The sequence below is a fragment of the Lygodium microphyllum genome, chromosome 24 (genome assembly GCF_053477565.2).
Source record: "Lygodium microphyllum isolate KBCC chromosome 24, Lygodium_microphyllum_v1.1.10, whole genome shotgun sequence".
Lineage (NCBI taxonomy): Eukaryota > Viridiplantae > Streptophyta > Polypodiopsida > Schizaeales > Lygodiaceae > Lygodium > Lygodium microphyllum.
This window is the reverse complement of record NC_141158.1, coordinates 69,627,964-69,637,768: the sequence shown is the minus strand read 5'-3', so window position 1 is coordinate 69,637,768 and position 9,805 is coordinate 69,627,964.

Below are 9,805 nucleotides of genomic sequence, written 5' to 3'. Positions count from 1 at the left end.
CTTTGTTTTTATTATAGTAGATGGCATTATGTTGGTAGTAGTCTAGTTGCTTTGGATCAAAATATTGATGACTTTAGCAAAGATCCTATAGTGAACATTGATATTTTACTCAATGAGGATATTATTATAATAATAAAGATTAGATCATCATGTACACTACATCAAGTGAGTTGGATTTACAGAATGAAGATATCAAATTGCTGTGTTCATTTGCGTTCTAATTTAACAACAAATGAGTTAGTTTACGCATCAAGTCATATATAGTATATGTATGTTTGATTCCACTTCTTGAATGGTAAACATCCATGCTAAATTTTTTGCACATATCAAAGAAAAGAGAGAGAAAAATATGATGCAAGGACATTGAAGAAAAAACCTCTTTACTTTCAATATAATTACAAGCTCAAATGTTGCAGTAAATTTGTATTTACTTTCTTCATTATCTATATACATAAAGTTATATAAAACAATATAGAAATGCTATTTCTTTTTATGAGTAATATCCTTTTTAGGAGTTCTTTTGCCCTTCTTTAATGATTTGATTGCCTTAGGTGTTGAGGGCCCCTCCTTCTCTACTCCCATAGTCTCTACCTCCTCCTCTACCCCCTCATGTTGATCTATGACCTCCTTGTCTCCTTGTTCTTCTTGTATACGGTTGACAAGTATGCATATGAAAATCTTTGCTTATGCATACCAAACATACTCAATATTGTAATAATCATTGAAAAACTATCACATATTTGAAAGAAAGAAAAGTTACTTTAGTGCTATTTTGCGATGCACTCCCTCTTGAGTGAAGCAATATCTTAAAATTAAATATCTTCTACATTACCATGATAAATTTGTCATCATTAAGAAAAATAAACTTGATCAAACTTTTGGCATTTACAATTGCTCTCCAACTATAAAAATGACTATTATCTTGATGAGGGTTCTATACATAACAACACAAAGCAAAATTCAACAACTTATTTATAGTAGTTTATGGAATCAAGCATCTTGATGTATTTGATAAAAAGCTTACCATAACTCGTCTATGGAATTAAGCATCTTGATGTATTTGATAAAAAGCTTACCACAACTTGTCTATATTGCATTTTTGTAAGTAGATAATAAATAAATAAAATTTAGAGTACTTACGATAGGTAAACATTGTCGTGCCGCTACATAAACACAGTGTGAAAAACCCTCGAGTGCATCATCATCCAGCTTTCTTATTAATCTGGAGAGTCAATGCAATATTAGTCATTTAGTGTTAGTGTCCATAGTATGGATGGTTTAAAAATCTAGGATTTTGAATAATTTTAGCCTATTTTGGATATTATTTCTTATAAATATTCTAAAAAAGTATAGAATGCTTTTAGAATAGGGTGACATGCAAAAAGCAAGTTGCTTTTCAACCAGTTTGGGAGATCTCATGCAAAAAGAGGATCTTCTAAATTTGTGTGACATGCAATCACAATTTCCATGCAGCAAGCAACACTCCTCCGGGGATAGGAAGAAAAAGAAAGAGCGATCTGGGAGAATTCTAAACAGGTGTCCTGAGATTTTTCCCCCTTTTTGAAGCCAACAAAACCATCAAATTTGAGAAATATGGCTCTATTATTAAATGCTTTGTTGCAAATCTTTCAAAGGCAACATCCGTAATCATCAACCATTTTCATGTACAATCTCTTCTATCTCTATCGAATTGAAGCTAGGCTCTCATGTGCTCTATCTAAGGCAAATGAAAAATATACAACCGAATCAGACACTATAATTAGATCAAATAACTCATTTTCACTTTCATAACAAATAGGATACAATTTTATTTACATTTGTGTGCCATTTCATCAATGATTTTTGTCTTTTATCCCATCAATAGGTATATCAGAGTGCTTGTGAATATGTCATGTAAAATGTGAACTTAGCATCATTGTTAACCCCTACAACTTATAAAATTGTGTTTCTTACATCAGAAATCTGGATACTATAAAAAAGATTGATTTTGATTACTATGATTGCGTAACATCAAAGATTTTCATTTGTTAAGTTGTCGTATGAAATGCAAATTTGGTTGTGTTGTTGTCTAGTGCTTGCTACTTAACTCGTGTTTCATACATCAAGGTTTTTATTTCTGGCATACAATTGAGTTATTTAACTTTTTTTTGCTATTTAGGGGTATGGTTTCATACTTTTTTAGTTTTTACAGTGTTTAGGGATATCAAAGAGGAAGCTTTCCCTTGATGGAATGGAACAAGAGGAGCTTGAGGATAATTGTGATGACAAGCTTTTTGATTTCCTATAGAAGATAAGAAACTCATCCAAATTTAAGTCCATTAGAGAGATGCTCAATGTTCCTTTTGATTTGCGAGAGTTTCTAAGAGATCTTAATGAGAAGATGGGAGTACAAAGAGTTCCATCCCAAATATGCAAAGTCTCTCTTACTTGATAATTTTGTCCATTTTAATGATGTGATCCAAGCAACCAATTCTCCTACGACAACTTTGATCACTAAGTATCACACTCACAGCACTGTATTTTCACTTTCCAGTTTTTAGCTTTTCATTCAGCACTTTTATTTTGGATAGCTAGACCTCATCAGTTGTATCACAGTTTGTCTCATAGGCCAGTTTTGGTCTTTAGAAGACGTTAATATAACTTTCTTTCTCTCTCTCTCTCTCTCTCTCTCTCTCTCTCTCTCTCTCTCTCTCTCTCTCTCTCTCTCTCTCTCTCTCTCTCTCGCTCCCTCCCTCCCTCCCTCCCTCCCTCCCTCCCTCCCTCTCTCCCTCTCTCTCTCTCTCTCTCTCTCTCTCTCTCTCTCTCTCTCTCTCTCTCTCTCTCTCTCTCTCTCTCTCTCTCTCTCTCTCTCTCTCTCTCTCTCTCTCTCTCTCTCTCTCTCTCTCTCTCTCTCTCTCTCTCTCTCTCTCTCTCTCTCTCTCTCTCTCTCTCTCTCTCTCTCTCTCTCTCTCTCTCTCTCTCTCTCTCTCTCTCTCTCTCTCTCTCTCTCTCTCGTGAAGATAATTGAAATAGGTAGTGAAATTTTACATCAGACCATTAGGTCAGCATACTCTGTCTCTCTCACTCTCTCTGTAATAACTAATATTTACATAAGGCCTGCAAGCTCATAGAACAGCCAGAACAACCTATTATATTAATAGTACTAATAGATCACACAGAAGGAACAGCTGAAGTAGAGCAAACAATCGCCATCCAAGGAGCAACAATATCCAAAAGAACCAGGTCCGCTAATATCATAGAGGAGATTCGCCATAACATTATTCCACGCACACAGGCCACATGCCTATGGATGCCCGATGTTGAATCAAAAATAAAGGCATTGCGAGTATGCCATATATGCCACAGGACTGTCCATCTAAGGAAATGGAATAGGCAGGAACAATCTGAACTTAAAGAGGGCATAGAGGACATATTTCCCATAATCCACAAATGAACTAATAGGCGATGTTGAGTCACCGAGAACCACATACGAGAAATGAAATTCTAGATTTGTTGTGCAAGAGGGTAGGAGACAAAGAGGTGAATCAATGTCTCATCACATGTAGTACAAAAAACACAATGCCCTACAAAGATCTTTCGGGCACTGAGCACTTCTCCCGTTGGAAGACCCCCAATGAGCAGCCTCCACATGAACACTTTTCCCCGATACGGGACCTTAGACTTCCAAAGCTGGATAAATCTTTCTCGCCACTTCTTTTTGTTTTCCCTAAGATGCCATAACTTATTCACTTTCCCCATGACCCATCTCTTGGCTTCCACCATCTGATGATATATCTGATTAGCTGACCTTTTCACAAAATCATCTAGAAGCACAAACATCTAGTCATGCCAAAGATCTAGTGGTTGTAACGCATGCAAAGGAGAGAACCTCTGAAGATTGTCTTGTAAGGACGACCAAACGTCCCTGTATCCATGAGGCGCCCTAAAGTACTGACGAATACGCCTAAAGGAATAAAGACAAGGCTCTGCCTAGGAATAACACCATCACGGACTGTCTTCAAGCCCAACCTAGCCATCCGATTAAACTTGTCTCGCTGCAAATCTTTTTGTGGCCAATCCAACAACCTTGAGGAAGCCAGTATTTCTCCTTGCAGCAAATTTTCCTCTTTATGAATATCCGAGGAGCGCCAAACTGCAAAACGAAGCATCTCCTGCTAGGAAGCTATCAAATGAGAAAGGAGGAAAGACTGGGCGACCTTTATAGGCCTCGAAGAATTAAGTGCATGCCACCAGGAAGCATGAATAATTGTGCTACCATGAGAGATGCCAATCTTTTCTATGAAGAATTTGGCAATATCTGACCAAGGATGACATTGAATACATAGACTCCAGACAACAGGGATAGCCTCAAAGCGGCCATATGCAAATTAGCATCTAGCAAAGCTGCACGCCCCATCCTTTTCGGAGTGGTCACATGCTGCCAAGAGATCCATACCTGTCCCAAACGATTTGGTCCTCTCTCTCTCTCTCTCTCTCTCTCTCTCTCTCTCTCTCTCTCTCTCTCTCTCTCTCTCTCTCTCTCTCTCTCTCTATATATATATATATATATATATATATATATATATATATATATATATCGTGTTTCCAAGGTGTGTCGTTCCCTTGCGATGGGTGGAAGGAGAGAAGTAGGCCCCAATCGCAATCCAAGGGGGTGGTTTTATATGTGTTGGGGGTGTATTAGGGGGGGAGAGGGGGGAGAGGGGAAGAGTTGGAGTGGTGGTGGTTTCCCCCACCACCTGTTGGATTGCATGGCGGCTTGCTTGACGGACTCATCGAGGAGGAGGTTAAGGAGGGGTGGTAGACTCGTGGCCTCCCCCTCCATCAATGTCATCTCCCTCTTCTACCTCGTCGTCTACTCCTCCTTCCATGTCATCCCTTACATCGTATGATCATCTCCTTCCTTCCGCCATCACCCGCGTCACCTCTCCCTCATAGTCATCATCCGTCATCCTTGTCGTCCCCCCCCCCCCCCCCCGCCACCTGTCAACAACGATGGGGGGGAAGGGGATTTTAAAAGATTTTGATTTTTTTGAATAAAAAGGGGGGGAGGAGTTTAGGTGGCAGGGATATTACATCAATGCTTCCACGTAATCGATTGAAGGCCACATGATTTTTTTGATTGGATTAAGTGTGTAGAAAACTTTCTGTGCATCTAACCTAGGATCCAGTGATTCTTGCTAGCGTGCGTTGCCAAAAATCGTTGGCACAAAGAGATTTTGATTACCATTGTTTGTGTGCCAACGGAATCAGACATGGTTGACAGGGGCCCGATTCCCAAAATTGGACACTCAGACGACCAACCCATCCTCTTCGATCAGACTATTCAAAAGGTAGATCCTCAGCCTAGCGTGCTTAACAAGTAGATATCAGATGTAACCGTCGAGTGTGCACAAAGACTACTAGTACCCAAGGAGCCTTTGACTTCCAAAGATGATAATGAGCACCACAGGCGCAATGTTGCTCATGATAAGGCTGATTGCTCAACAAAGAAAATGGCAGAATCGTCTGACAGCCACGAGCAAATCTTCCAACCAGTGTCAAGTCCACCTAGGAGTCCCAAATCTCCTACACCCTCTTTTCCTAAACAGACAAGGAAGCACAACAGCAGTCCTCAAGTAGTGCAGTTGTTCAATTCCAATCTCTATCTCCATCTGAGCTTCTAAATATCCAAGGTGTGGGACATAGCACCACCCCTAATTCTCAGCCTAAGGATATGCCTGTGCAATCCACCATGACTAGCTCAACTGATGCTCGATCTACATAAGTGAATACGCAAAGGGCAACCAAAGACACAATCACTTCAGACCTGCCTAAGGACTTGACACCGCAGTCTACCAATAGTATCTAATCTATTGAACTAGCCGCTACTACTTCTAATCAGGAATCACAGCAGTCAGAGCCTTTGGCCGTGACGACACCCCTTGCGGAATGTGTCCTTAGCAATTCACCAGCAAAAAAGATGTCGCAACCAACATCCTTGACACCTCCATCACTTCCAAAGTACTTAAAGCCTAGGCTTGATAAGAAATCTCTTGAAGATTTGGCCAAAGAGATAGCGCATCTGACCAAAGAACTAGAGATGAAGTGCTTGATGAAGCTTGATCACAAGCTAACAACCATCACATGTGTGTGTACATCCATATGGACATTGGAAGGCCAACACCAGAGCACACAAAGCTCATAGCCGAACCCATGACTTGGGAGGACGTGCAACAACATGTTTGCTCCTACTATGTAGTTGTCGCATTGAAAAAGTCATAAAGGACATCGCAAAAGCCACATCTAGAAAATTGCATTTGGTACTCTCACTCTATAGTTCTCAATGTGAGACAAACAAGAAAAAGCTAGAAGCAATCAAACAAAAAGGAAGAGGACAAGGTAACTTTGTGCAGAAATGATACTCCATGGCAACCAAAATTGGCCATTGACTAAGGACACTCGCTGAGCAAAGGAAAGCCCTTTGGACATCAATATGTGATCCCACATACGTTGCCCCAACCTCATTAAGAGTGTTGGAAATGGTCCATGGGGTCCAACTTTTTGCCACTATCTAAAATCATCCCTTGTATGATAAACTGCTTCTAGAAGAAGATCTACACGTGGCTAGTATGCTAGAAGTAGGGAGCATGGTACTTGATGTTAGCGCATGTCTTCTGACTCACTCAAGGCCCTGCAATCCTAGATCTATATGCTTTCCATCAATACAACCCTGACTACTTCAGCCGGTTTCGTCCAAGCCCACATGACAAGAACCCTAAACCGTCTTTTGGTTCTACACTAGAGTCACTTGAACCTCCATAACAAGAGAAAAACAGCTCTAAACACAACACCCGCTCTGATAAGAAGCATTGTAGGCATGTTCCAATGGGTAAGGACAAGAGTCTAGAGCAAACGTCTAACCAGGAGAACTTATCAATGCAATGAGATGAGGGGCTAAACAGAGGAAAATTAGCTGAAGAGTTAGACTCTCCAAAGAGAGGCAGTTGTACCCTCGCAACCTAGCGAGGCTGTTCAATAGACCGTGGCTATGTCTCATGAGGACACACCAAAAAAATAGAATGTTGAGGCCCAACCAATCACATCAACGACTGACCTAGTTCAGGGATCTGAGTCTTTAAATGATACACCTAGATTGCTCAAGAAAAAGAAGAGAAAACAACGAAAACATCAGCAGTTACAAGTGGTTGTAGACACCAAGAAGATTGAGACTAAGAGTGCTGAAGAACTTAGGAATAAAGCATGGAGTCCACCCACGAATGAACCCATTGCCATCTCTCCTAACGGCGGTGAAACCTTAGACACATCCATGTATTCTAATAAATCAAAGCAACCATTACCATCAACGATTACTTGCAATGCTCAATCTATACAACAGTCACACAACAAGTTGATGAAACTATACCAGTCATCCGAGAACCATGACACAATAGCAACAAAGCCTCAGAAGAAACATAAAAACCTCGAGTACAGAAGCAATCCTAGCATTGACCAATCTTGCTCATCTAGGCCTAAGTCCCTAGTTATGCTAAAGCCTAGAAAAACTCCCAGAACCTTGTATGAGATAGTAACCAAGCAAGCCCTCATAGAACATATAGGTGTCAGAGTGCTTGATCAAGTTGGATACTAAACTCATTATTCGCACATGCCTACGTCCTTGCGAACATGCACACATTTCCTAAGGAGCAACTTGAGGAATATTTATTATATCCGCTATCCTTGAAAGAACAAGAATATCTTAATAAGCACTATGACAAGCTCATACATAAATGCATGCAACTCATCTCTGATGAGAAAGCCAACGAACTACGCTTAACTATGACATTCAACGAAGTGCTTTACCAACCAAATCTCTTAGAGATAGAGCAAGTAAAGTGACAATCAAAGGATCAAAGTCAATTTAAAAAACGTTGGTTTAAAAACCACGCTACAATGGCCGAACTTGGAGCCCAAATTATGACAGTCTCAGAGAAGCGATTGAACAAATGGCGGTCTCAAAGAGACCTGATCTATGTGACGCCAACTTTCTTCTGAGTAATGACTACCATTTAGAGTATGGACTTAACCGGAAGAACTAGCCAAGAAAACTCTCTGACTGATAAAATTCTCACTGAGGAGGAGCTACATATTACTAATAAACTCGAACAAGGCACCATGCTACTCCATGTTGCAAAATATCTATTGTTACTGAGTAAGCTACCATGATTACTAGATATGTATGCTACAGTCCAATACAATCCTGAGTTCTACAATAGGTTTTTATCCTCAGAAAGTGACATGGATTCATAAAAGTGTATATAAATAAACAATGTGTTTTATGATTGTGTATGAATAATACCAAAAGAAACAAAGCCAACACACACAAGCAATTATAATCAAGCGCAAGTAATACACCTCAAAGTCAACACTATGGAATTCATATAAGTAATGTCTCTTTAAGCTACACTTGTTCGTTATGATTAAAGTATATGACTTGTATGTAAATGAATGTCAAACGACTCAAGTCTGTTCGAAAGTATTCAATGTCTAAATCACCAACCACCAACCCCACAAAGAACCACTATAGAGAAAACGACAGAAATACCAAGAACAAAGAGCCATGATAAAACACCGCCGTTGGAAGAGAAAATCCTCCGTACAAAAAGCACACATTGCATTTGAGCATGGCCCAATACATAGTCATTGGCTACTCTCCCTTTCTTGGCCAAACTCTACATCTGAGTAGAAGCCACGCTCTCAACAATGACAACCATATCAAGGTATATATATTGAGATTGCTCTCTTAATTATTAATTATTAAGACCAAGACAAAAACATGACTCTGCTTGCACAAAACATACTAGTACCCATATATATTGTTTATTATGGATGGGCACCCACTACTCGACAATCTTGATTGCATTATGAATGTATAGACTGATTCATGAGCATGATTTTTTGGGACCTTTTGGCATCAACCATAACATGGTAAGATCGAGGGCATAGCAATCATTTATTTCAAAGCACATGCAGCTTGCATCTCACCTTATTCAACAAGCCTTTAGAACTGTTTAAGTCTAATGTAGACATGTATGAAAGAGAGAATGGCCAAAACTTGGGATCACGTTTATTTTAAGGAAATGTTACCACTGAGGTACATGATGCACACAAGCTTAGCCAAACGCAGATGAAACAAAGTTTATACCCCTATTCAGGAAAATTCCTTTCAGCATGCCCTTGAGATGCACCACCTTCACATTATTGACTTGCTTGTGTTAGCACTGCCCATAAATGGCAACTATTGCAATGCTTGTAATGACTGAATGGTTCTTGATTAAATTACTTTGTCTTAACCCAATATTCAAATAAAGAGAGTCACTTTTTGGTGTTCTTTTCTCATTTTCTATGTTTGTTCCCTCCAGTTTCTTTCTGGTGATTTGAAAGGCCTAGCACAACCTTAAGAAGAAAGCTTGCAATAGGGCAATGCTCTAGTGCACCCATTAAGACCACTCTTTTGAGTGTGCCTGTCGAAGTGCGCTTAGGCTAGCCCCTTTGCTTTACACTAGATCAGAGCATCAGGAAAATTAAACTATGGATGTAATTCGCATTGCTTCAGTTTGAAATCAGGCACATGGTCAGAATTCCATGCCATTTGGTGTTTAAACTATTGGCAAGCACACAATAGTGCAGTGATTGTTCAAGAGCAGTCCTTGCACATGCAACTAATCGACACTCTAGTGATCCATGTCCTTGTAACTAGTCTTCTGAATTCACCCTAGGAAGAAAGGAAAATCTGCACTAGTTACGTATTATTCTCAGAGCAAAGGCA